We start from the raw sequence: 27,750 nt of genomic DNA, 5'->3' as shown, positions 1-27,750 counted from the left end.
ACACTTGGTGATAGCTTGTGCTGGCGCACCACAAGTCACTAAATGGCCACCGATCACCCCAGAAAAAAAGTGATCTAAAAACGCTCTGGGCAGCCTCAAAAAAGTGAGCAAGTCAATACTAGCACTTCAATGATCCACAGCTGCAGATCGATCACAGAATGAAGTCTTTTGGAGGAGTTAATCACTGCCTAATCTCGCCCTAACGTCGCAGCTGCAACCTCTGCCTATGCTTCAATCAGCAGAGTGACGTGCAGCGCAACGTGACCCACGCTTATATAGAGGCTGGGTCACATGCTGCACTGGCAAATCACAGCCATGCCAATGGCTTTTACGAAAATGTTCGGGTTCGGGTCCGTGTCACGGACACCCCAAAATTCGGTACGAACCCGAACTATACAGTTCGGGTTCGCTCATCCCTATATATAAGCACTTATCCTTTATTAATATGTCTGCTGTGGAACAGTACAGTTCTCCCTCAAGTTACAATCTTAGGCTACTTTCACACTAGCGTTCTGCTGTCCGCTCGTGAGCTCCGTTTGAAGGGGCTCACGAGCGGAGCAGAACGCTTCCGTCCAGCCCTGATGCAGTCTGAATGGATGCGGATCCGCTCAGACTGCATCAGTCTGGCGGTGTTCAGCCTCCGCTCCGCTCGCCTCCGCACGGCCAGGCGGACAGCTGAACGCTGCTTGCAGCGTTCGGGTGTCCGCCTGGCCGTGCGGAGGCGTGCGGATCCGTCCAGACTTACAATGTAAGTCAATGGGAACGGATCCGCTTGAAGATGACACCATATGGCTCAATCTTCAAGCGGATCCGTCCCCCATTGACTTTACATTGAAAGTCTGAACGGATCCGCTCAGGCTACTTTCGCACTTAGAAATTTTTCTAAGTTATTAATGCAGACGGATCCGTACTGAACGGAGCCTCCGTCTGCATTAATATGATCGGATCCGTTCAGAACGGATCCGATCAAGCGCAAGTGTGAAAGTAGCCTTAATTGGTTCTTGGACAACAATTGTATTTTGAAACCATTGTAACTCGAGTCCAATACTCTATGGAAAACCAGCAACTGGTTCCAAAGCCCAAACATGTCATCCCAGAATAAGAAAATGTGAAGTTTTAAGAAAAATAAGCAGATAACCAAGACATATAAAGCTCACCTGGTGTCCAAAGGAGCAGCTCATCCTGGCACAGACGGGACAGTGCAAAACATTTAGTACATAATATGATCTGCTGTAATTTGGTATTTGATCTAACTTAAAGGAGTACTCTGGGAATTATGTAAAATGGTGGTACTGTATATGTAGGTGGTCTGGTGACATGAAATACCTGTAAATTGTAATTTACTTTAAATCTGACAATTGTCATTTTATGTTTTTGTTTTATTGCATTCCAATGGCTATATTTTTTATTTTTTCCATTAAAGGGGTTTTCCAGGAGTACAATATTTATAGCCTATCTTCAAGGTCATCAGTATCAGGTCAGTGGGGGTCGGACTCCCAGCACCTGTCATGATCAGTGAGGGGGAAGACTCCACACTGAACACCTGGAAACTAGGGAAGGAACAGATCACTTCCTAAACAACCCTAATCCAGGCCCTAACTACCTATCAATATGAATAGACCTTGAAGGTAGAAATATTCATATGCTGTATTCCTAGGCCCTAATTTCCCTATAAGGGCCTGGAATAAGGTTAGGACAAGAGACAACCCATTCCTCTCCAGATGGACGAATGGAAGTCTCTGTCTCAGGCCCAGATACAAACAACAGGGAATATAACAAACAAACACTTAACTTAGTAGAGATAGATGAGCAGGAACACCAGAGACGGCCTCACATCAGATCAGCCAAACCCAAATAAAGCTATCTACCGCATAGTCAGAAGGGTGGGGTCAGACTATAAAGCGTAGAAGTCTCCCTGATCTCCTGACATCAGTCACCTGTGACAGCACCCCAACTATCAGCTGCTTTAAAGGGACAGCCTCACCATAGCATATCGGGCACAGCACTTGAATTGGGCTGAGCTACATATAAGTGATGTGGCTGATGAGAGCCACAGCCTCTTCAAGCAGCCGATTGTGGGGTAATGACCTGTCCTGAGTATAAGTCATCAACATTTTACTCCTGGAAAACACCTTTATTGTTTTTGTAAGATGAGTTTTATTTTATTTTTTTCATAGTAGTTTGTCAAATGCTAAATAATATCTATTGCATAATGTAAAATATGTATATATGTTTTTAAATGTACCGTATTTTTCGCCCTATAAGACGCACCGGCCCATAAGACGCACCTAAGTTTTTTAGGCGGAAAATAAGAAAAAAATATTTTTAACCAAAAGGTGTGCTTTTGGTGGGTTTGAACTAATGGCGGTCTGTGCATGACACTATTGTGGGGGATCTGTGGATGATGCACTGTTATGGGGTGGGGGATCTGTGTATGGCACTGTTATGTGGGGGATCTGTGGATGGCACTGTTATGCTGCTAGCTGCTAGTGCTTACTACAGGAGCGTGACGTGTACCGGTAAGTACGGTACACATGGGGAGCAGGGGGAGCGCAGTTTAGATATGATTAACACTACGTATACAGTACATACTGAGCGGCGGGCCAGAGTACAGTGCCTGCACGGCCCCGCCGCTCTCCCCGCCTACTACAGACCCTCCTCACTAATACAGACTGCGATGTAAATTGCCAGCATTCGCCCCATAAGACGCAGGGGCACTTTTACCCCACTTTTGGGGGGGGGGAATGCGTCTTATGGGGCGAAAAATACGGTATTACTTTAATTTAATAAAAGATGTCTTTATGGCAACGTGAGTTTGTATAATAATATATGGAGGAATACCAGATTAACCCCTTTTGCAACTTTGTGACCAGGCCGATTTTTCTAATCTGACATGTGTCACTTTATGTGGTACCGTAATAACTTTGGAATGCTTTTACTTATCTAAGCCATTCTGAGATGTTTTTCCCTTCTTTATTAAAAAAAGGTTAATATTTACAGAATTTTTTTTAAATTTTTTTTTATTTGAATTTCTTTTAATACAGATAGTGATACCTTATAAGACAGTTATTTCTTAACATTCACCATATGTCTACCTTATGTTGCTATCATTTTTTAAATCTAATTAAATTTTTTTAGGATGTTAGAAGGATTAGAATTTTAGAAGGAATTTTGAACATTTTCAAGATATTTCCAAAACCCACCTATTAAAGGACCAATTCAGTTATGATGGCCTATATAACAGAAACCTTTTTGTAACCAGACCCACTTGGTTCTTGAAGATCCAGCTGTAGATCTAGCTGTAGAATAGACTGCAATAGTGTATTGTCAGTGACACTAAGCCTGATCAGCATCCTGCCTCTTGGCAGGGGCTGTCAGACTTAGGTAGATGGCAAGCTTTCTTTACTATGGCAGTGCAGCTGTCCATGACACCCGTTTACATGCTGGTGTCACGGCATGCATACAGTAGGTGACACTTGTAGTTCATGACGTACTGTCTGTCAAGATGCGGGAGCTAGCACCAGATCATGATGTACACAGTCATTAAGGGGTTAAAGTACAGACCGATAGGATGCCATGGGAGCTTTGATTGAGGTCTGTCTGATATGCATGAGGCCTTTTGGTAATAAAACAAAGGGATTATCCAAATTTTTATTTTGAATGGTTCCCCACATTCATGTGATTAAGCACATTTGATAATGTTGAAAATATTTCTACTTGTCCAGCACTGCACTCCTAGCGCTTCTCAGTGTAGTTATGTTGCGGCACTTCCTGGATCACGTACACTCAGCACGTGATTCTAGCCTGGTTACAACCCTATCTCTAGTACGGGGCCCCAAAGTGAACGGGAACGCAGCACAGATGCGAGGCGTGTGCTCTCCGTTTACTTCTATGGGAGTTCCAAAAAAATCAGAGCGAGTGTGCTCGGCTATTTTCGGATGTCCCATAGAAGTGAATGGAGAGCGCATTGCACATGCACAGCCACTTCTTTATTCACCTCTATGGGACTGCTGGAAATAGCTAAGCGAGTGCTTGACTATTTTCGTGATTCCCATAGAAGAAAATGGAGGGTGTGCAGTTCACTCTCATTCACTTTGTGGGCCTCATTCTAGAGATAGGTGTGGGTACCAGTGGAGGGACTTGCACGTATATGACACCTATATGTCTCAGATGAGACAACCCCTTTCATGTACTGAAAGAAATTATGCAACTTTCTAATCGGATGTGCTATGCCAGGCTTTAGCAGACCGATGCTGGCACAGACAGGAATCCATTCACTGATATATCGCTGACATATTAGCAGTGTACGAGCGTATGGATCCCCAAGCACTATAGACACCTGAACTTTGAGTTAAATCACCATACGGTCTCAGATAAACGGTACACTCCCAATACTTAGATCAACCACAAAAAAGAGTGCGAAACACACCATTAATGAATCATGAAATATAATATTTATTAATAACAATAGTTAAAAATGATGTTCACAATGCTTGCTTGTGAATAAGCAGGGACAAAAACACAGTTGCACACCACCTCAAATATGGACTCTCAGCTATAACAAAATGCTGCAGTATCAGCGACCTCTAAGGATGTTAATAACAGATCCCAATGCAGGGTAGGGCGGACGAGTTCATATAAAGTGCATATACATATAAGGATGTGCCAAAAAGTGACTAGTGCATATAAAGAGCAGCGAAGTAATAAACATGTCTGCTCGCTAAACTACAAATGCGACATGAATGGCAACATACCAATGAGAAGAGAGGCAAAGAGAGGATGGTGGCGCTCCTCGACGCACGTTACGCGTGTGATCGCTTCCTCAGGAGGAGTGAACTTTGAGTGCCTATTTTGTAAGTAAAATGGGAGAAAAAAAGAAAGTATATCGCAAAAAATACATTTTATGGCATTTAGAATAGTTTTTAATTAACTTCTTCAAAACGTTAGCCACACTTTAACATTCTGGTGAACATACTTGCGGTTTCGACCTTCCATGTGGCACTGGCAGGGATGCAGAGCAGTGCATGCACAGTGTGTAATGCCATCAAGCTTGGCAGTTCCGCTAGTTTGGCTTTCCAGCTGGCTTGCCAATTTGGAGGCTCGTCCAGTGGACCAATCAGGGGGCAATTGAGAGGAACAATCAGAGTACTCTGCACTATATTTAAAGGGATTGCGTTTATCATAGAGACAAAGTTAATACAAGGCACTTACTAATGTATTGCTCATGACGGGGGTATTGGTTATGCATAGTTCGCCCCCTTCTTACCTTATTACACTTTCTTGTATCTCCCTACCACCCCCATTACATCTCTCCGTCACCATCCCCCGAACCCACATAAGACTCGAACCACTGACTGGAAATGTAATGGCCACAGCAGCCGTTTATTAAATAACAAATACATAAATAACCACAACAATAATAATAATAAATAACCTAATAACTTAACCCAATGGGGGAAGGTCCTTGAAGCCCCAAAAACATCGAGCTGCCGAACCAGGGTGAGTCATTCTTTCCTCCAGCCATTACCCCCAGCTCAGAGGCACCAGAGAATGACCCTCCTCAATTCACCACAACCGCTCGGTCCACCTGGGAGTCCAGCCCCACCGAGGGGCCCCCCCCAATGTCCTCAAATTCCACCATGACCAACGCCCGGATTTGACCCCCTCCACTCCGGGCATTCCTCCACAACCTCAGGGCAACCTCAATGCCTTCCTGCAACGCCAAATTCCACATATCTAGACCTACGGCGTTCAAGTGCACCCCGTCCGACCACCAAATGGCCCCCACTCCACTCTCCAACTCCCTGTGCCTGACCACCACCGCCCCGTTCCGAGCCATAAAGCGCCCTATCGCCCTATTTACCTTCACCCGGGCCTTATTGACCCCCTCCACTGATCGAGCATCCCTCCAAACCTGCCTCGGGACTTTGTCCGACCACTCGGTCACCATACCGGGAAACAATGACCATAGCCACAGAAAATCCCACTTGATCTCCTTTATCAACTCCAGAATAGGCCTAGCTGCCAAATCATTGCCTCCCGCATGGACCACTAACACATCAGGCGCCCTGTCCATCCGCACAAACCGATATACCTATGGCGCCACCCCCTTCCAGACCATGCCCCTGCGCCCAATCCATTTTACCACCGTGGACTCTCTGCCAAATCCCAACTGCTGGCCGTCCGGCCGAACCGCTGCCCGGACGGCCCCCCAGAAGACGTATGAGTGCCCCAATATCCACACCAGAGCGGGTGCCGCATCTGCAATGAGAAGATTGCAAGAACAATACCACAGCTTTTTACATGCACAAAACACACAATCCCCCATCCTACAAATTTCCCATTCCTACGAAACTCCTATAAACGATCTAATAGAAACATAGAATGTGTAGGCAGATAAGAACCATTTGGCCCATCTAGTCTGCCCAATATATCTGAATACTATGGATAGCCCCTGGCCCTATCTTATATGAAGGATAGCCATATGCCTATCCCATGCACGCTTAAACCCCTTCACTGTATTTGCAGCTACCACTTCTGCAGGAAGGCTATTCCATGCATCCACTACTCTCTCAGTAAAGTAATACTTCCTTATATTACTTTTAAACCTTTGCCCCTCTAATTTAAAACTGTGTCCTCTTGTGGTAGTTTTTCTTCTTTTAAATATTATCTCCTCTTTTACCGTGTTGATTTCCTTTATGTATTTAAAAGTTTCTATCATATCCCCTCTGTCTCGTCTTTCTTCCAAGCTATACATGTTAAGGTCATTTAACCTTTCCTGGTAAGTTTTATCCTGCAATCCATGTACTAGTTTAGTAGCTCTTCTCTGAACTCTCTCCAAAGTATCAATATCCTTCTGGAGATATGGTCTCCAGTACTGCGCACAATACTCCAGATGAGGTCTCACTAGTGCTCTGTAGAGCGGCATGAGCACCTCCCTCTTTCTACTGTTGTCATATATCTTCGAAGATATATGACACTGTTAATGCCTGGATATATGACACTGTTAATGCCTCTCCCTATACACCCAAGCATTCTGCTAGCATTTCCTGCTGCTCTATGACATTGTCTGCCTACCTTTAAGTCTTCTGAAATAATGACCCCTAAATCCCTTTTCCTCAGATACTGAGGTTAGGACTGTATCACTGATTTTATATTCTGCCCTTGGGTTTTTACGCCCCAGGTGCATTATCTTGCACTTATCAACATTAAATTTTAGTTGCCAGATTTTTGACCATTTTTTTCCATTTGGTGTATCCCTCCTCGAACATCAACCCTGTTACAAATCTTTGTGTCAATAGCAAAAAAACACACCTTACCATCGAGGCCTTCTGCAATTTCACTGATAAAGATATTAAACAATATGGGTCCCAGAACAGATCCCTGAGGTACCCCACTGGTAACAAGACCATGGTCTGAATATACTCCATTGACTACAACCCTCTGTTTTCTGTCCCTCAGCCACTACCTAATCCATTCAACAATATGGGAGTCAAAGCTCAAAGACTGCAGTTTATTGATAAGCCTTCTATGTGGGACAGTATCAAAAGCCTTACTAAAGTCTAGATAAGCGATGTCTACTGCACCTCCGCCATCTATTATTTTAGTCACCCAATCAAAAAAATCTATAAGATTAGTTTCACATGATCTACCTAAAGTAAACCCATGCTGTTTTTCATCTTTCAATCCATGGGATTTTAGATGTTCCACAATCCTCTCCTTAAGTATGGTTTCCATTACTTTCCCCACTATTGATGTCAGGCTTACTGGCCTATAGTTGCCCGATTCCTCCCTACTACCTTTCTTGTGAATGGGCACATTTGCTAATTTTTAACCTTCTGGGACGACTCCTGTTACCAATGATTGGTTAAATAAATCTGTTAATGGTTTTGCTAGTTCACCGCTAAGCTCTTTTAATAGCTTTGGGTGTATCCCATCAGGCCCCTGTGACTTATTTGTATTAATTGTAGACAGCTGACTTAGAACCTCTTCCTCTGTAAAGACACATGCATCAAAAGATTCATTAGTCTTCCTCCCTAACTGAGGTCCTTTTTCTTAATTTTCCTTTTGTAAAAACTGAACAGAAGTATTCATTGAGGCAGTCAGCTATTTCTTTATCTTCTTCTATATACCTTCCTTCTTTTATTTTTAATTTGGTAATTCCTTGTTTTAATTTCCTTTTTTCATTTATGTATCTGAAGAATGTCTTATCACCTTTTTTCACTGACTGAGCTAATTTCTCTTCTGTCTGTGCTTTAGAAGCTCTTATAACTTGCTTGGCTCTCTCAGCCTAATCTTATAAATTTCCCTGTCATCCTCGTTTTAGTTTTTATAATTACTAAATGCTATCTTTTTGTTTTTAATGATTTTGGCCACTTCTGCTGAGTACCATAGTGGTCTCTTCCTTTTTTTGCTTTTACTGACAAGCCTAATGCAATTATCTGTTGCCTTCAATAGTGCCACTTTTAAGTAGTCCCATTTCTCCTGGACTCCATTGAAACTGTTCCAGTCTGATAGGGACTCGTATACCACTAATGTAATTTTAGAAAAGTCAGTTTTTCTAAAATCTAAAACTTTTGTTTTTGTGTGGTGTGACTCAGTCACTGTACTTATAGTAAACCACACTGACTGGTGATCAATAGATCCCAAGCTTTCCGGGTTGGCTCCTCAACTACTTGCTGTAGAGATAATCCCAGTAGGGAATTTAGAATATTTGTACTCCTGGCAGAACTAGCTATTTTGGTTTTCCAGTTTACATCAGGAAGATTAAAGTCTCCTATAATGATAACTTCCCCTTTCAATGCTATTTTAGCTATTTCCTCAACTAGTAGATTATCAAATTCTTTGACTTGGCCAGGTGGTCTATATATCACACCTACAAGAGTTACCTTATGATTATCAAGCTGTAATGTAACCCAAACTGACTCTAAATTGGTCTCGCTAACTTGTATTAGATTAGATTTTATGCTATCTTTCACATACAGGGCCACCCATCCCCCTTTCCTGCCTTCTCTGTCTTTCCTATATGTAGAGAACCCTGGTATTGTTATATCCCAGTCATTACTATCATTGAACCATGTCTCAGTAACAGCCACTAAATCTATATTCTCAGATGCCATTATAGACTCAAGTTCATTGATCTTATTCCCTAAACTGCGAGCATTTGTAGACAAGACTCTGAGCTTGTCATTTCGTAACCTATGTGCTACTGGCATCTTCTGGCATTGTCGGACTGATGGATTATCACTCTTTTGTCCCCCTTTCATAGTTTAAATGCTCCTTAGCAAATACTTTGAACTGTTCACTTAGGACATTCGTTCCCTTGAGAGAAATATGAAAACCATCTTTCTTGTACAGTTCTTTTCCGTTCCAACTAAAGCTTACATGAGACACAAAGCCAAACCCTTGGTTCAGACACCATTCACCAAGCCATACATTGAATTCCTTAATGCGCATCTGCCTGTCATGCTGAAAGTTATGCACAGAGAGAACTGCAGAGAATGAAACAGTCGATGCAACCTCCCGTATATCATTACCAAGTGTGTGAAAAGCTTCCTTCACCTTTGTAACCTCATTGCAAGCCAGATCATTTGTCCCAAGATGGACAATAACATCCACCTCCCTTTCCTGCTTTGCTTGCTTAACAATATTAAGGATACATTGTCTGTCCCTGCTAGCGGTAGCACCAGGGAGACATCTCACAAAACTATTTTCCTCAAACTTCACACCTCTTATGATATAATCACCCACCAACAGCTGCTTACTATCAGTCCTCGCCTTTTCTTTTTTGTCTTTGGCTGCAGTCTTGCATACCTTAGGCATAGGAGATGATTGTTCCTCCCCCACTGTGCCTGAGCCATCCTCCATGTTGCTCTTGCACTCTGAAAGTGCTGCAAATGAATTATGGAGAGCCACAGACGGTGGGACATGTCTTCTATCAACAACTCTAAGTCTACCAGAACCTACAATAACCCATCTTCCATTTCTAGGGGGCCTCTGTGGCAGTAGCATTGCAACATTCCCAGCCTGAGTTTGTTTAACAGTTAATTTACAAATCTCAGATTTCAAAAATGAAATTTCCTGCTGCATTACGGAGAGCTGCCTACAGTTTAGACAGCATCCAAACCTCCGAAGAGTGGAACATGAAATAAAAGCACACAATTCCTGCACTGAACCAGGTCTGCCATTTTAAAGAGGGGAAAGATTTTAAACAAATAAATCTTACTTTTTAGATTGTATCCACCTTCAGATTACCTCCTGAGTATCTCTAAAGCACTTAGAAATGCTGCACTTTGAGAATGATGCAAGCTATAATCAGGCAAGCTAATACTATGTTGCTATATATACACATACTCCCACAAAAGCTCCTCCCCAAGAACAAATTTAACACCTTAATGGCCCTATGCTCATTACATCATGGTAAAGAGTCCTCCAGCCACAATGAGGTAATTATGCTAACACATAAGTGTTGGAATGAGTTTTGTGTTCCTGCTGTGACAGCTAACTCCTTGTTTCATGGCAACAGGTGGCTTAACAGCTGTCCACATTACCACAACTCCACTTTTGCACCTGCTTCCTCATGTTGGGTTGTGATAGCTTCTCATTTTCAGTTCATCAGGTAGCCTGCTACAATGTACAGCAAATAGCATTTAGCAAAGGACAGTCAAAACATAAATAGCCCCAGAGTAGATTACTGTAATCTGTTCTACCAACTGAAGCATTCATACTTCCATTAGAGAAATGTCTGTTACATTGTATGATGACTGCTTACCTATTCATGGACATTAAAGGGGTATTCCAGTAAGAACAAGTTATCCCCTATTCACTGTATGAATAACATTTGATAATGCAGCATGTAGTAAGGTACTTTGGAACCGAACCCAAGTTCGGGAAATGTTTTTTTACAGTATAAATCAATTTCTAAAGTTATTATGCGAAGTCTCGCGAGACTTCGCAAAGTAAAAACTTCGGCTCATCGGAGCCAATACATTCTAATACTGTACGGAGCACTTGCTCCGTACAGTATTGAAACAAAGTTTTATGCAAATCGACTTCAGATGTTTCATCCGAAATCGATTCGCTCATCCCTAGTCAAGTGTCAGAGTCATTTATCAGTCAAGTGTCAGAGATAGTTTTTTGCCTCACACTGGACTTGACTATGATATCTGACCATGTCCTAAAACGAACACTGTACATTGCATCATTGTAAATGTGCTGCCAAAATAATCATTTAGTGACGTTAATCCGTTATATTTTAAATGTTATGCTACGAAGGGTCTCATATCATCCCAAATATTTACTCTCTTCTACTAGATTTATCTTCATTCTCTTCCTCAATAGGAGTCATTGGGAATTGTGTTTGTAGAATGCATTTATTTTATACTCATTGTAACTAGATGGATTTTCGTTCAGAATGTTTGATCAGTGGGCTGTTTGATAAGTGCACCTATTAATATCTGAAAATAATATTGTTCCTAATAAGCAGCAAAGACCCAATTAGAATACGTAATGGGTCTTCCTTTGGTGCTTGCCCCTGGCACTGTACATTGGCAGCTCCTCAAACAAGAAGTACCTCTAGACAGATCAGTCACTTGTGGCAGGTAGCATGGAAATTTCAATAAAGTAAACTCTTAGTATTATTAAAATTATACATTTTTGGCTGTTAGCATGGCCTAGAAAAAGATGAGGACAGGCTCATCTCATTAAAAGAGAAGAAATAGTGGAATTAGCTTGAATCTAATTACAAACCACACTATCTAATGTAAAAACATGACTGTTTTTTTCACTCCCATTCATTTTGACTAGTAATTAGTTTTGGCCTCTAAAATGCCACCCTTTAATCATCCAAACACAGATGTGATTTGCCATGCAATTTAATCTTGCTTTAATGAAGAACTAATGGACGCATCGCAAATTACTTTCCCTGTTGGAGAAAAATTCTATTTCCTGCTTTTCAAAAGATCAAGAGTATCTTGTGATAATAGCCCGAGCAGTCCTGGCAGCCTGGCTGTACAGAGCAAACAAGCTCTTTTACTCAACTCCCAATTCAATAGAGAAAAAGAGGCTACAATTAGCAACAAAGCAGGGGAAACGCAGTATTGCAGCCGAATCACTTTCTGTAGCTCAACCCCCAGCAACCACTGCCTTGTTAGAGCCAGGGCTAAAGTGTCAGGAGTGAACAATGTGCCGTGATAAATTACTCTCTTCAAACAGCTGCACTGCTAATTTTCAATTATACTCACAAATGGCTCTCAGATTTGAAGAAAATGGAGTGCATGGGGAGAACAGTAGCAGATTTTCATGTTTGTTTGGTGCAGAGTTTGGAGGTGTGAGGATGACATATTGGAGAGGAAGCTGTGTTATGTGGGGTGAGGGATTTAACACATGTGGTGCTCACCCCTTACTTACTCACAACAGTCACTGGACTCGCATTAGAGGCAGCCTGCCATCTACCTACCTGGACATAGACTTATATAAATGTGCTTCGAAGGCTATGTTCACATGGCATAAAACAGAGCTGAAAAATCTGTAGCAAATCGGAATGGAAATCTGCCTCTGAGAATAGCTAATTTTTTGATAGTGTAAGCACTGGGAAAAAAAATCTACATACATCTACTACTCATCAATTTATTTTACCCCTCTCCTTTTGACTCCAATAAGAAGGACAGCTGTGTAAAAGAAAAGGCAACCATGAGCACTAGGATGTGTATTTCCCAATGAAACCAATGGGAACGAAGCTGTTGGCATTTTGGATGTGTATTACGCCATGTAAAAAGCTTTTTTTCTGCCCGTGTGAACATGGCTAATAGTGCACCCTCTTATAGGAAGTGTATGACACTGGGTATACTAGAGAAGGGGTAATCACCCTGGACTCCTTATGGTTTCATTGTTTTCAAAGGGGGAAAAATGAAAAATTCACAGGAAAATCCAGTGGTTACAAATTTTAGTTACAATGAAATAAGGAGTAAAAATATGTAATCATGAGCTAGGTAACCTTCAGCTGGGTGAAGATTTACTTATATTTATATTATATAACTCCAATGTTTCAGTTTATTAAATGAACATCCTGTTTTATGTAAACTATGCTTAAAGGGGGGTCCTGAAATTAATTGTAACATTACTCGCCTATCCTTAGGGTTGGACCATCAATATTTACTTAAATGGGACCGATTGGCAGCACCATAACAGATAGCCACCATCAATATTTGATTGGTTGGGGTCTGATTTACTAGAATGAGATGGAGATGTATTTGCTGTGCCCATGTAAGTAATAAAGGAGACATTGCACTCTCTGGAGCACTGGGTTACTTCCTTTTTTTTATTTTGAGGATCCTGGAGGTTGGAAAAAGGCTCACCATCTATATTTTAATAAAGTTTGTGTTTCGATTCCTCACTGCTTTAAGATTTCTGTTTGGTGTCAGTGGAAATGTTTTTTTTTTTTTTTTTTATGAAATCCAAAAGGGGAAGTACAGATTGTGGTAGCTCCTGGCCCATTGGGCTTTAGAGGACCCAACAGTCACTAAGTGAGATAAGAGAGAACCAATGTTTATTATCTGTCTACAGTGACATAATTTCATTATCTTCTTGTTTTATTGCCATTTTGATACCCATGTTTGGTTCATTATTACTATACTGTGCAATCACTTTGTTAATTATGTTTATTCTATGACATCACTGTATTAATCTTTGGAATATGGCATTATTCTTTCGTATATAGTTTCATATCCATGTGATGAGACATTGCTGTGGTCATCTGCTATTAGCTCCATCACTCTGTTTATTATGCTTCTTGCGTGACATTATTCATATAGTGTGACATCACTCAGCACCTTTTTGTCATACTCTGAAATTACTGTGCATAGTAACCCTTTCCTTTGATTGTTTAGATTATCCCTATATTATGATAACAGTGTGAATGCAATTACTGTACTGTGACATCAGTGAGTGCAATAGCCCACTCCTGTGATTTCAGCATTTCTTATCCTTCTACTGTGAGATCATTGTGAGTACTATCCAGTGTTGTTACTTCACTGGTCATTTCTCATGTCTGTGACATCTTCTTCTTTAATATCCTATGCATATATATCACAGTATCCCTGAACTGTGACTTTGACGTGTTTATTATTTCCATGCAGTCACATAATTATGTTCATTATTTTGTGACAAAACTGTAAAATCTATGGGGGAATTTATCTCTCTAAGATCTCTGGCTAGCAATGGTTGTAATGTCCACTGCAGGATAAAAGCTTTAGAGGCATGTCTGGCCAGCATGTGTTTAAGTGTGATGGGTGTCTTAACTGTAGTCCCTTACAAGAAGCAAAGTCTTTCATAGCTGAAAAAGCAGGTTACCTTGCTGACTTCTATGCTTTAGCCATGCAGAGTCCAAATTCTTGTCTTTCTTTCTTTCTTGCTCTTTTTATAGCAGAAGCAGTAACTCGCAAAGATCTGTTAGGCTACTTTCACACTAGCGTTAATATTTTCCGGTATAGACACGAGATCCATCATAGACACAATAGAAAACGGATCCGTCCCTCATTGACTTTCAATGGAATTCATGACGGATCTGTCTTGGCTATGGTAAAGATAATACAACTGGATTCATGAATAATGGATGCAGATGGTTGTATTATCAGTAATGGAAGCGTTTTTGCTGAACCCTGCCGGTTCCAGCAAAAACGCTAGTGTGAAATTAGCCTAAAGCCTCTTTCACAACAGCGAGTTTTCCACGTGGGTGCAATGCGTGACGTGAACGCATAGCTTGCGGATGCTTGCGATTTTCACGCAGCCCCATTCACTTTTATGGGGCCTGCGTTGCGTGAAAAACGAACAAAATAGAGCTTGCTGCGATTTTCACGCAACGCACAAGTGATGCGTGAAAATCACCGCTCATGTGCACAGCCCCATAGAAATGAATGGGTCGGGATTCAGTGCGGGTGCAATGCGTTCAACTCACGCATTGCACCCGCGCGGAAAACTCACCCGTGTGAAAGGGGCCTAAGTCTCTGAATCCTGAGGCTTAAGGCCTCTTTCACAGGGGCGTCATGTTTTTTGCCTGGATATGATGCGGGTGCGTTGCGGGAAAATGCGCAATTTTTCCGCGCGAGTGCAAAACATTGTAATGCGTTTTGCACGTGCGTGAGAAAAATCGGCATGTTTGGTACCCAAACCTGAACTTCTTCACAGAAGTTCGGGTTTGGGTTAGGTGTTCTGTAGATTGTATTATTTTCCCTTATAACATGGTTATAAGGGAAAATAATAGCATTCTTAATAAAGAATGCATAGTACAATAGGGCTGGAGGGGTTAAAAAATTTTTTTTTTAACTCACCTTAATCCACTTGTTCGCGCAGCCCGGCTTCTCTTCTATCTTCTTTCTTCAGGACCTGGGTAAAGGACCTGTGGTGACGTCACTGCGCTCATCACATGGTCCATCACATGATCTTTTTACCATGGTGATGGATCATGTGACGGACCACGTGATGAGCGCAGTGACGTCATCACAGGTCCTTTACCCAGGTCCTGAAGAAAGAAGACAGAAGAGAAGCCGGGCTGCGCGATCAAGTGGATTAAGGTGAGTTAAAAATTTTTTTATTTTTTTTTAACCCCTCCAGCCCTATTGTACTATGCATTCTGTATTAAGAATGCTATTATTTTCCCTTATAACCATGTTATAAGGGAAAATAATAATGATCGGGTCTCCATCCCGATCGTCTCCTAGCAACCGTGCGTGAAAATGGCACCGCATCCGCATTTGCTTGCGGATGCTTGCGATTTTCACTCAGCCCCATTCACTTCTATGGGGCCTGCGTTGTGTGAAAAACGCACAAAATTCAGCTTGCTGCGATTTTTACGCAACGCACAAGTGATGCATGAAAATCACCGCTCATGTGCACAGCCCCATAGAAATGAATGGGTTCGGATTCAGTGCAGGTGCAATGCGTTCACCTCACGCATTGCAACCGCGCGGAAAACTCGTGTGAAAGGGGCCTAAGAAGTAGTAGCATATGCAATTGCTTCCACACTCTCTAGACTAGAATACCCTCTCTAGACAGAAAGCAGGACCATCCCACTCCTACCAAGAAGAGAGGAACAGGGTGGTTAACCCTGTCCCTGCCAATCACACCATGTCATGCTGTGTGCACATAAACATAGCATAACATTACAATGAGAACAAACCAGTTGCAGATACCCCCTGGGTTCCGCATATCACTCTGCTCAGCTCTTCCTGCTCTGTAACATGCTGCCTGCAGATTGCACTGCATTTTCATGGTAACAGGTTGTCTTTAAATGTGTTTGCAAATTTTCTGCACAGATGCTTTTGTAAATCATGTACATGGAATGCATTTTTACATTTTTGCACATGGCATAAATGTATTCCTTCTCATTCCATCTCACACATCAATGATGTCTACTGTATACAGAAGTAAAGCATCATTCATAATTCTCTAGCCCCAGTCCTGACACTCAACTTGAACTATTTATCGGTGCCTATGACAGGAGTGAAATGTCATATGTAGTTATGTTAATCAAATGTCATATCTTCATATGTAGTGATGTTAATCTAAAACATTTTTATCTTTGGATGACGCTGCCGCCTACTATAATTTCAGTGAAGATGTGCTGCATTTTGGGAAGGGACTCCAATGGCTCGCTTTTCTTCTTTATATTGTGCTAATTTTACATATATGGGTGTCTCTGGCATTTCCCATAAATTTTAATAGATTATACATATCAACGTCATTTGGTAATTTTTTGAGCCAACGGTTTTTACCTTTATTTGGTTTGTCGGTTTGTTGCATCTGGTTGCGATTGGGCAATCAGGGGTTAAGAACACAGCTGCCAAGTTTAATGTGGACTTGTAAAGTGAGGCACTTTTATTATTTTGCTGAAGTGGGATTTCTTTTTCCTCTGCTTTATAATTGTTGCAGAAATTTAAACCTCAACCCATTTCAGTGCTAGCTTATGCTAAGCTTGTTAGTGGCGTCTGATGGTCCACGTGATAGAGCCGCAGCATTACCATAAATCAGCAGAATTAACGATGATCTTCAGAAACATGCCTGAAAGTGGCTGACAGAAGTCTGCAATTTGGATGCTCTGAATATTATGATAACACTCTATATTAAATGTTTATAATCTACTTAAAGCTCAGCTTAGAGTATATTTTATATTTGTGCCAAACCCATTATGATAAATTCCATGCTATTTATGGTGTGCCTGGAACAACTATCCTGAAAACGAAGAACTGATATGAAGAAGTTTGTCGAAGGATTTTTTTTCCCCTCCTTTCCTTTATTGCAGCACCTTCTACTGTCCACAGATGAGACTGGTTTGCCTTCTGCTCATGCTCACCAAACATATCGAATATGTGCAGTACACGTGTGAAATAAGAGACTTAGGAAGGCACGGAATTAGAGGCATGTAAAGGCTCATTTACACAAAGCGATTACCACTTATATGGGAACAATATTAGGGAGTTGTAAGTATAATTACTTTGTGTAAATGAGATGATAAATAAAATGATTATTAGGAATCTTAATTGTCTGTACGAGATAATGTGTAATCGCTGGTCAGTTTAGTGAAGTTAATAAGATACTCTACATAGTTACAAAGAAATCTTCTCGTTAAGCAGTGATATTATTATATAAGTGCGTAAAATAAATAATAAATTATTGTTAAAGAGCTTAAAAATTGGTAAAAACATTTTCAGACATCTCATTAGGGAATTATCAGGTAATGCTGGGGTGCGGATTCTACATTTGGAGCAATATAATGGGAGGACCCAATGTACTTATGCAATACATTGACAACTATTTGATTTAAAGACAGTCTCTGTCACCATGAAATTCAGTGTTAAACCAGGCACAATGCCTTGCAGAGCTAGCTCAGCTGAACCAGTTAGGTTCACTTAGGCCTCTTTCAGACGGGCGTTGCGGGAAAATGTGCGGGTGCGTTGCGGGAATACGCGCAATTTTTCTGCACGAGTGCAAAACATTGTAATGCGTTTTGCACTTGCATGTGAAAAATCGCGCATGTTTGGTACCCAAAAATCGCGCATGTTTGGTACCCAAACCCGAACTTCACAGAAGTTCGGGCTTGGGATCGGTGTTCTGTAGATTGTATTATTTTCAATAATAATAGCATTCTGAATACAGAATGCATAGTAAAATAGCGCTGGAGGGGTTAAAAAAAAAAAAAAAATAATTAAACTCACCTTAATCCACTTGATCGTGCAGCCCGGCATCTCCTTCTGTCTCCTTTGCTGAACAGGACCTGTGGTGAAGTCACTCCGGTCATCACATGATCCATCACATGATCTATCACATGATCTTTTACCATGGTGATGGATCATGTGATGACCGGAGTGACATCACCACAGGTCCTGTTCAGCAAAGGAGACAGAAAGAGATGCCGGGCTGCGCGATCAAGTGGACTAAGGTGAGTTAAATAATTTTTTATTTTATTTTAACCCCTCTAGCGCTATTTTACTATGCATTCTGTATTCAGAATGCTATTATTTTCCCTTATAACCATGTTATAAGGGAAAATAATAATGATCGAGTCTCCATCCCGATCGTCTCCTAGCAACCGTGCGTGAAAATCGCACCGCATCCGCACTTGCTTGCGGATGCTTGCGATTTTCACGCAACCCCATTCCTTTCTATGGGGCCTGCGTTCCGTGAAAAACGCAGAATATAGAGCATGCTGCGATTTTCACGCAACGCACAAGTGATGCGTGAAAATCACCGCTCATGTGAACAGCCCCATAGAAATGAATGGGTCGGTATTCAGTGCGGGTGCAATGCGTTCAACTCACGCATCGCATCCGCGTGGAATACTCGCCCGTGTGAAAAGGGCCTTTAGTGATCCATTTCTTAGTGATCATTTAGTGCTCTGATGCAGCTGTCCGGACCCCTGCGCAGTGGCGTGCTAAGAGAGGGGGGCCTGGGGGACGGTCCACCCCGGGTGCCAGCTCTCAGGGGGAGCCAGAGTCCAGAAGCAATAAGTGCTTCCATCAATACAGATAGAAGCGCTCATTGCTGGAGCGCAGGGAGCTGTGGTCCTGTCACTCACCGCTCAGCTCCCTGCACTCCTCCCCTCCTTTAGGCTGGTGGCGCTCTGAATGGTGAAGCAGGAAGCCTTCTCCCCGCTCCACCATTCAGCCTGCAGACACAGATTGCGCTGCCAGCCTGTGTTGGAGGAGACTGCAGTCTGGAAATCTACATAAGCCCTGCCCACACAGTGCTGCAGAGTGATCTGTGTCTGCAGGGGAGAGCAGGATCTTAGCTTCAGGAATGGTGAGTAGTTACTGTGTTTTTTTTTAACAGAAGGGGCACAATGTTGCAAATGTGAAGAGGGCACTATGGACATTTCTACTCTGGAGGGGGCACAATGGGTATTTCTACTCTGTTGGGGCACAATGGGCATTGCTAATGTGAAGGGGGCACAATGGGCATTTCTACTCTGGAGGGGGCACAATGGGCATTGCTAATGTGAAGGGGGCACAATGGGCATTTCTACTCTGGAGGGGGTACAATGGCCATTTCTACTCTGGAGGAGGCACCGAAGGCTTTGCTAATGTGAAGGGGCACAATGGGCATTTCTACTTTGAAGGGGGCACAATGGGCGATACTAATGTGAATGGGCACAATAGGCATTTCTACTATGGAGGGGGCACAATAGGCATTTCTACTCTGTAGGGGGCACAGAGGGCATTGCTACTATGGAGGGGGCACAATGGGAATTTCTACTATGGAGGGGGCACAGAGGGCATTACTACTATGAAGGGCGCACAGAGGGCATTATTACTGTGAAGGGGCACAATGGGCATTATTACTGTGAAGGGGGCACAACGGACATTACTACTATTAAGGGGGCACAATGGGCATTATTACTATTAAGTAGGCACAATGGGCATTATTACTCTGAAGGGGGTACAATGGGCACTACTACTATTAAGGGGAATTATTACTGTGAAGGAGGCACAGTGGGGATTATTAATATGAAGGGGGCACAATGGGAATTATTACTATGAAGGGGGGACCATGGGGATTATTACTATGATGGGGCACAATAGGGATTATTACTATGATGGGGCACAATGGGGATTATTACTGTGAAGAGGGCACAATGGGGATTATTATTATGAAGGGTCACAAAGAGGACATTACAACTGTGAAGGGGCACAGATAAGGCATTACTACTGTGAGGGCGCACTTAGGGTATTCATACTCTGTGGCGAGGAACTAAAGAGGCATCACAATGTGTCAGGGGCACTAAAGAGCATCATAATGTATGGAGGCACCAAGGGATCACCCTGCTGTGAGGGTGCACTTAGGGGTATAATACTCTGAGGAGCACTAAAGGGATATTATACTGTCTGAGGGGGATTAAAGGAGCATAATTATTGTTAGGGGGCACTGAAAAGACATTCTTACTGTTTGGTCAGCAGAAAGGAGATAAGGTGGGCTTGGAGGTGTGGATTATTGTAAAATAAAAAAAAATTGCAGCTCTACACGCTATATTTTTTTTGTTTTGCAGCTTGTACCTTCATCTTACAGCAGACTCAGGTATGTGGACCTTTACAAAAAGTACTTGAGTACCCCTGCTCTATTGCTTCATTCTGTAGAAAAACTACTTTTAATCCAAATGCAAATGAGCAGTTAAGTGCACTAAGGGCAGGCCCAAGCCACTCTGTGCACCCTTGTTCCTCCTGATTCCTTGGCCATCCCCTCCCTCTCCATGATTGACAGTGCCATAATATTTCAATAGTCATCTTGCCTGGCCCTGTCATAAGGAGATGGAAGGGCAGGCAGAGGAAACAGTAGGAGCAAGGGTGACTCTGGCCCTCCCTTGGTGCACTTAATTGCTGATTTGTATATGGATTAAAAGTACTTTTTCTCGAGAAGGTATCATTACTTACAGCTGAGTTAGTCCTAGAAGGCATTGTGCCTATTCTAATACTGAAGGATTTGGTGACCGTTATGTAACTATGAAACTGGCTGACCTGTTGCAGGTGCGCTTGGCAGCTGAAGGCATCTGTGTTGGTCCCATCCATATGTGCCCAACATTTTTTAATAAAAACAACTGATCCTCTGGGAGCAATGGGGGAGTTGCTGCTACTCCAAGAGGCTCAGCTCTCTCTGCAACTGCTGCACCCTCTCCACTTTGATTGACCAGGCCAGTCAGTGAAAATGTCATCATACCTGGCCCTGTCAAACAAAGTGGAACGGGCACGTCAGTTGCAGAGAGAGCAGAGCCTCTAGTTGTAATGGCAACACCCCTGTTGCCCCTAGAGGTTTATTTGCATATATTAAAACATTATTTAGTGAGCACATATGAACATGGTGATGCCTTCAGCTGCCAGTTTCATAGGTACAAATCTGCTGACAGATGCCCTTTAAATATGAACTATGCAATGCTTCATTTCCCCTCTGGTGGAGCTGCAAGGACATTGGACACTTACTGATGGGTTCGCCAACAGATTATAGCTGATTGCTGGGGTAACATCAGTGGAACATCCTGTGAGTAATTTATCATTTAATTTATCAATGCCAAAAACGGGTTGGATGCTTATGATTGTGGCCTATGACATTTACAGAGAACCTCACTAGAGGATGGCACAGTAAATGACACAGACATGACAAGCTGGCAAGGTTTAACTTGAAGAGAAGCATAGGACACAAACTTACACACATAAGTATAAGTTGCAGGGTTGGTGGTTATCAATAGGAACAGAACAGTCTTTCTGTACTGTAAAGTTTGCTTAGTACATACACAGGTAGCAGGACAGTCTTTGTTCTCCACAAGCGGTATCCACTGGCAGAGGACAGACTCTGTACTTCCCAGACAGTTCCCATTGATAACAGCACTTCTACCAGAATCTACCAGTACTCACAGTGTACAAGTTTAACAGGTGGTGGCTAGGACAGTCTCTTTATACAGGCTACATGTCATGGTACACATTAGCCAGTATTCACAATCCTCAGCAGTTTCCTACCAGGCTGACTGGGTAACAACCTCCAGCTACTACTTTCTCCAAAGGATCAACTTCAGGCTCACCACTTTACAGTCTACAGGCTGGAAGTAGTCCAAAACCACTGGCATTATCCAGGGCAGTCATCTCCCTGGGGCAAGACCTCACTCAAGTGGCCCAATCAGTGGCAGCAGCCCAGAGCAGACTCAGGTCTCAGGGTCCCTACTAATTCTCAGCAGGCCCAGCTACAACCACAGATCTTCCTCAGTGCTAACAGTAGGTGTGATTGGGCTCAACAGCACTCTACACACGCCAACTGTCTGATCAAGAGAAATTCTAACTTCCTCCTATTCATAACCTGTGCAACCTATACAATTACAAACCAAATACAGTGCCTGCAATAAAATGTACGTTGGAATTTGCATACAATCTCCTGTCTAACGTAAGTTGTTCAGCATGGCATATTGCTACATACAAAACCTAACAAAATATCATGGTGGTCACCAGTTACTTTTTGGTGGTTAAAGTTCAAGAGTACGGCGGTTGAGTAATCAGACAATCCTAATTTTTTTAGGCTTTTTTTATGTTTATTATTCCTTTAATGTTGACACATAAGGCTGAAATCAGCATGATTATACAGATAGGTGATTAACTGCTTGTAACCACTGTAGTTGAAGGGAAAAAATCATTAGCTGTGCAACACAGCATTCAATATCTTTTGGTTATCACATCATTAGAGCTCATTCAAATGACCGTATGTGTTTTGCGGTCCACAAAACACGGATACTGGCCATGTGCATTCCGCAAAATGCGGAACACACATGGCCAGCCCTATGATAGAAGTGCCTTCTATTTTTTTGTGGGCCCGCGGAACAGAAGTACAGATGTGGAGAGCCCACGGTGTGCTCTCTGCATCTTTTGCAGCCCCATTGAAATAAATGGGTCTGCATTTATTCTGCAAAATTGCGGAATGGATATAGACACATAAATATAGTCTTTTGTAGAAAAAAGTCCAGCACTCGCTTGGAATAAAGTAGTGATTTATTGTCACATTATACTATCATGTGACCCGTTTTGGCCTTCCTCAGACATGTACAAACACCCGTGTAACATAGGTTTAAACATACTACATGTTACACAGGTGTTTGCACATATCTGAGGAAGGTATGAGGGGAAGTCGCCATTTTACACTCAACTTAAGGTATGTTACAGATAGTAAGGTCCACTTGTAGTCTAGCTATATGATACTATATCTTTATCATACATTGTAGATAGAGTATGGAAAGACTGATAACAAATCAGTGGTTAGTTCAGAGGCGTTATTGAACAGCATAGGATGTGTTACGCTAACCCCATATATTATTACTGGTAGCAATTAACTAAAAAGAGGTAGTCGGCCATACCTTACTTCAATTAGATAGACTTCATGCTTTAAAAGATTTCTGGTACCTTTACACTATCAAGTAGTTATGGCTCTGTGATAAAATATGTATTATGGAGCTATATGTTTGAATCCCTACTTTAATTATGAAATGGTAATTAGTTTCTTTTAATCATGTTTGATAAAAGTGAATTTTAAAGTAAAGAGCATTACTCATATGTGTTGGTTTAGTAGTATAATCGAGTATTCCTGTCAGGTGAAGGTGTAGTTACCTTGTGGATTGAATATAGTGATAAACATATCTGAGGAAGTCTTATACAGCCAAAACGCGTCACATGATGTTATAATGTGACAATAAATCACTACTTCATTCCAAGCAAGTGAGTGACAGTCTTTTTTCTACAAATTGCAACGTAGTGCCTCCCTTAGACGCATGCACCACGAGAAACATTACTGGAGTGCCAACTTACTATTCTATACATAAATATGGTCGTCTGAATGAGCCCTTATCAATATTTGTCACTCTGTCGTACTTTTTTTCCCGTGAAAAACAACTGAGACCTGACAGAACTGACACAACCTGAGCACAACTGATGGTCACATTACCCATTTAAACAAATGGATATTTTTTTTCTATGCCTATAATGGAACAGAATTACAGAAAACAATGCTGATGTGAACTCGGCTGTAAAGGGGTTCTACAGAATTTTTATACTGATGGCTTCTGCTCAAGATAGATCATCAATATGAGATTGGCGGGGGTCTGACTCCCGATGCGCCGGCTGATCTGCTGTATGAGAGGCTCTGGCGCTCCATGAGTGTTTAGACCTCTTCCTAGGCCAAAGATGTCATGTACATCGGTCACATCGCCTAGGCGCAGTTGTCCCATTCAAGTAAATGCGGCTGAGTTACAATAACAGTAGTGAAAAGGAAGAAACACAGGACCTTTTCCCGGCGCTGATGCAGAAGACATGAGACCAGAATGGTATCGATAAAACAGTAACAATTCTTTATTCTGGGTCTATGCCTTTCAGGAGCGAACAGCCCCCTTCATCAGGACAATAAAACATTTACAGTGTGTATAGTGGTGTGTGTTCACGGGCGGATGTTTTTCCTGAGTGTTTTATGTGGAGTTATATGGGGGATTTAGCCGCAGGCAGGATCAAGTTTACATTACTGCCGGAGCGATGTCAGGGCTCTACTTTTCTTCTATGCATGGATCTGTTGAAGGGACATGGAACCTTCTTGTAGCAGTGGCGATGAGTGTAACAGTTATGGGGATTTAGCAGTCCACAGTGATTTAACTCTCCCTCTGTATGCCTGTCAGGGACGTCTTTAACAAGGGGAAAAAGGGGCAGCTGCCCTGAGCCCAGTTGCTCCTGGGGGGCCCAAGGCAGCTGCCTCTTGAGCCCTGCTGGCCACTGTCCCGTGTATCAGGCTATCAGCTACACAGGGGGGTGCTGCCATGCCATGCCTGCCGGCACTCCAGGCAGCGTACTGTGAGAGCTGTGATTTTCTAGGACCTTAGATGACATAATCACCATGTGACCAGTAACCTAGCGATATTACTGGTCACATGGCTATGAGGTCATCACAGGTCCTGTCTACCAGGAGTGTTGCTGCAGGAGAAGTTTCCCATAACTGTGGAGCTTTTTTTGAGAAGATTACATCAGGAAAAGGTGACAGGGGCTGTAATGCTAATATACTGTAAGCTACTGTATAGTGGGGTGCTATACTGCTCTACTGTATACTATGGGGGTGCTGTATACTGTAAATTGTGGAGTGCTTTATACTGTGGGGGCTGTATATTTTGGGGTGCTGTATACTGTGGGGTACTGTATACTGTGAGGTGCGGTATTCTGTATAGTTTGGGGTGCTGTATACCCGTGAGGTGCAGTATACTGTGGGTGCTGTATATTGTGGAGTGCTATACTGCTGTACTGTATAGTGTGGGGGGCTGTATAGTGTGGGGTGCTGTATAGTGTATAGTTTTGGGTGCTGTATACTGTGAGGTGCGGTATTCTGTATATCTTGGGGTGCTGTATACCGTGAGGTGCTGTATACTGTGGGTGCTGTATATTGTGGAATGCTATATTGCTGTACTGTATAGTGTGGGGTGCTGTATAGTGTATAGTTTGGTGTGCTGTATACTGTGAGGTGCTGTATATTGTGGGGTGCTATACTGCTCTACTGTATACTGTGACGTGTTGTATACTGTATAGTGTGTGGTGCTATACTGCATAGTGTGGGGTGCTGTATACTATAGGGTGCTACACTGCATACTGTGGGTTGCTGTATACTATAGGGTGCTATACTGCATACTCTGGGGTGCACTGTAACACAAGGGTGAACCGAGCCCCGGTCTCCTTCCTGCAGAGCGGTGCCCACTTCCAGCCTGAGCCCAGCTGCCCAGAACACTGATCCTGAGCCGCTGGAGTCTTCAGAACTGGAAGTATTTATATCACTGTACTCTACCAGGTGTGTGGATTTTTTGTGTGTGTGTTGTGGTGGAGGCCGTGATTGCATGCTAGGGTGTGGGAAGGCGGGATCCAGGGGGCCCAAGTAAATTTTTGCCCAGGGTCCAATCAATATTAAAGACGGCCCTGATGCCTGTCAGGACACAGAACCATTTTTAGAAGGTGAGGATCACGGGCTATGGATCACGGATGATGATAGATAGTATGTTTGCTATTGGCAAATACAGAACCTTCTACTCATGCTAGGTAGGGTCCCTACTTCTAGTACGTCTGTGTGGGGGAGTATTTTTGGGTCTCTTCCATTCATATGGGCTTATTTTCCATTGGTGTAAGTATGGAAAGGTTCCTTGGTGTGTAAAGTTCATCTGTCTACTTTCTGTGTTAATGTTAGTGCAATGATCAGGCGTATAGGGGTATGTGTCATATTTCAGAAATAGCGCTGACATACTAGTAATAATTCACTCACTCCCACCACATAGCAAGCTGCAGTCCAGCTGAGATCCTGCTTGCAGCGATGGTCCATAGAAGAACTCAGAGCCCAGACAAAGCTCCGTCTATCATCTGGACCTTGACCCCGGCTACTGCCAAATGCTCCACACTACTAACCCTTAGGCCTCTTTCACACGGGCGTCGCGTGTAAGGGACGGATAGGATGCGGGTGCGTCGCTGTAAAATCGTGCTATTTTGCCTGCGAGTGGGTTGAGTTTTGTATGCGATTGCATTGCGTTCTTCAGTTTGGATTTTGCACGCGCGTGAGGAAAAAACGGAATGTGGTACCCAGACCCAAACCTGGACTTCTTCACTGAAATTTCGGTTTGGGTTAGGTACTCTGTAGATTTTAATATTTTCTCTTATGACATGGTTATAAGGGAAAGTAATAGCATTCTTAATACAGAATGCTAAGTAAATTAGGGTTGGAGAGGTTAAAATAATAGCAAAGACAGGTGCACGCTGCAATCTTACTAAACCCTCAAACTGATTTTAAAATTGAGAGATTAGTCAACATATCCTACGGTGTAGGACATGTCTAAGCCCGGGCACCACGCCAAGGTTTCTCAAGTAGCCCGGGACCTAACACTCTCCTAACTGAGCCGTATGGGCAATACCAGGAGCCAGTGGGCAAATTACAGGAGCATGAGGCCCAGTGGCGTAACTACCGGGGAAGCAGGGGAAGCAGCTGCTTCGGGGCCCGGGCTGCCAAGGGGGCCCGGCGTCGGCAGCGTGTGTGACAGTTTATTTTCAAGTTCAGGGCCCCTTCACAGCAGCTGACCAGGCCCCCTCACTAATATGATCTAATCTTTCTTGTCTCCTAAAGTCTTCTGATGTGTCTGGGATTCGAACCCACAACCTCCAAAGTCTGAGTGTATCAGAGGCAAAGCATTAACCCTCACAACCATAAAGGCTGCATTACAACTGACTGAAAAAAAATGAGACTTCTACTGTTATAGCTGGCTAAGTGTACAGCTATACACATGACAGCTGCCCCAACACACCCAGCACTGCTATATCTCTATATGACAGCTATCCCAGCACACTCAGCTCTGCTATATCTCTATATATGAGCAGCTATGTGTATAGATGTACACTTAGCCAGCTATAACAGTAGAAGTCTCAAATTTTTTCAGTCAGCAGCAAGGTGTCTCCTATGGTCTAGTGCTTTGCCTCTGATACAGAAGGTCGTGGGTTCGAATCCCAGCAGAAACCTTTTCTGAAATACAAGCACTGACTCCATATATGGACATACAGGGCTGGACACAGGAAGAGGCTGCATCGCATCGCTGACATGGAGGTAAGTAGAAATGTTTATATATTTTTTTTTAATACCCGACTGTTACTGCCATGGGGGGAGTGGGGGGCACTTGATACTGGCACATGGGGGGAGGCACCTGATACTGGCACCTGGGGGGGAGGGGGGGTTGGC

General features: G+C 42.8%; 1 long non-coding RNA gene across 1 annotated transcript; it reads right to left on the bottom strand.

The window, feature by feature from the left end:
• Positions 1–3,803: 3,803 nt before the first annotated feature.
• Positions 3,804–26,553, bottom strand: LOC120997913. The gene is made up of 3 exons (XR_005778256.1): positions 26,432–26,553; positions 16,038–16,042; positions 3,804–3,816 (listed from the first exon to the last, which is right to left on the bottom strand). It is a non-coding gene; the product is annotated as an uncharacterized LOC120997913 (long non-coding RNA).
• Between the last annotated feature and the right edge of the window lie 1,197 nt (positions 26,554–27,750).

The sequence above is a fragment of the Bufo bufo genome, chromosome 4 (assembly GCF_905171765.1).
Source record: "Bufo bufo chromosome 4, aBufBuf1.1, whole genome shotgun sequence".
NCBI lineage: Eukaryota > Metazoa > Chordata > Amphibia > Anura > Bufonidae > Bufo > Bufo bufo.
This window is presented reverse-complemented; position numbering and strand designations above follow the sequence as displayed.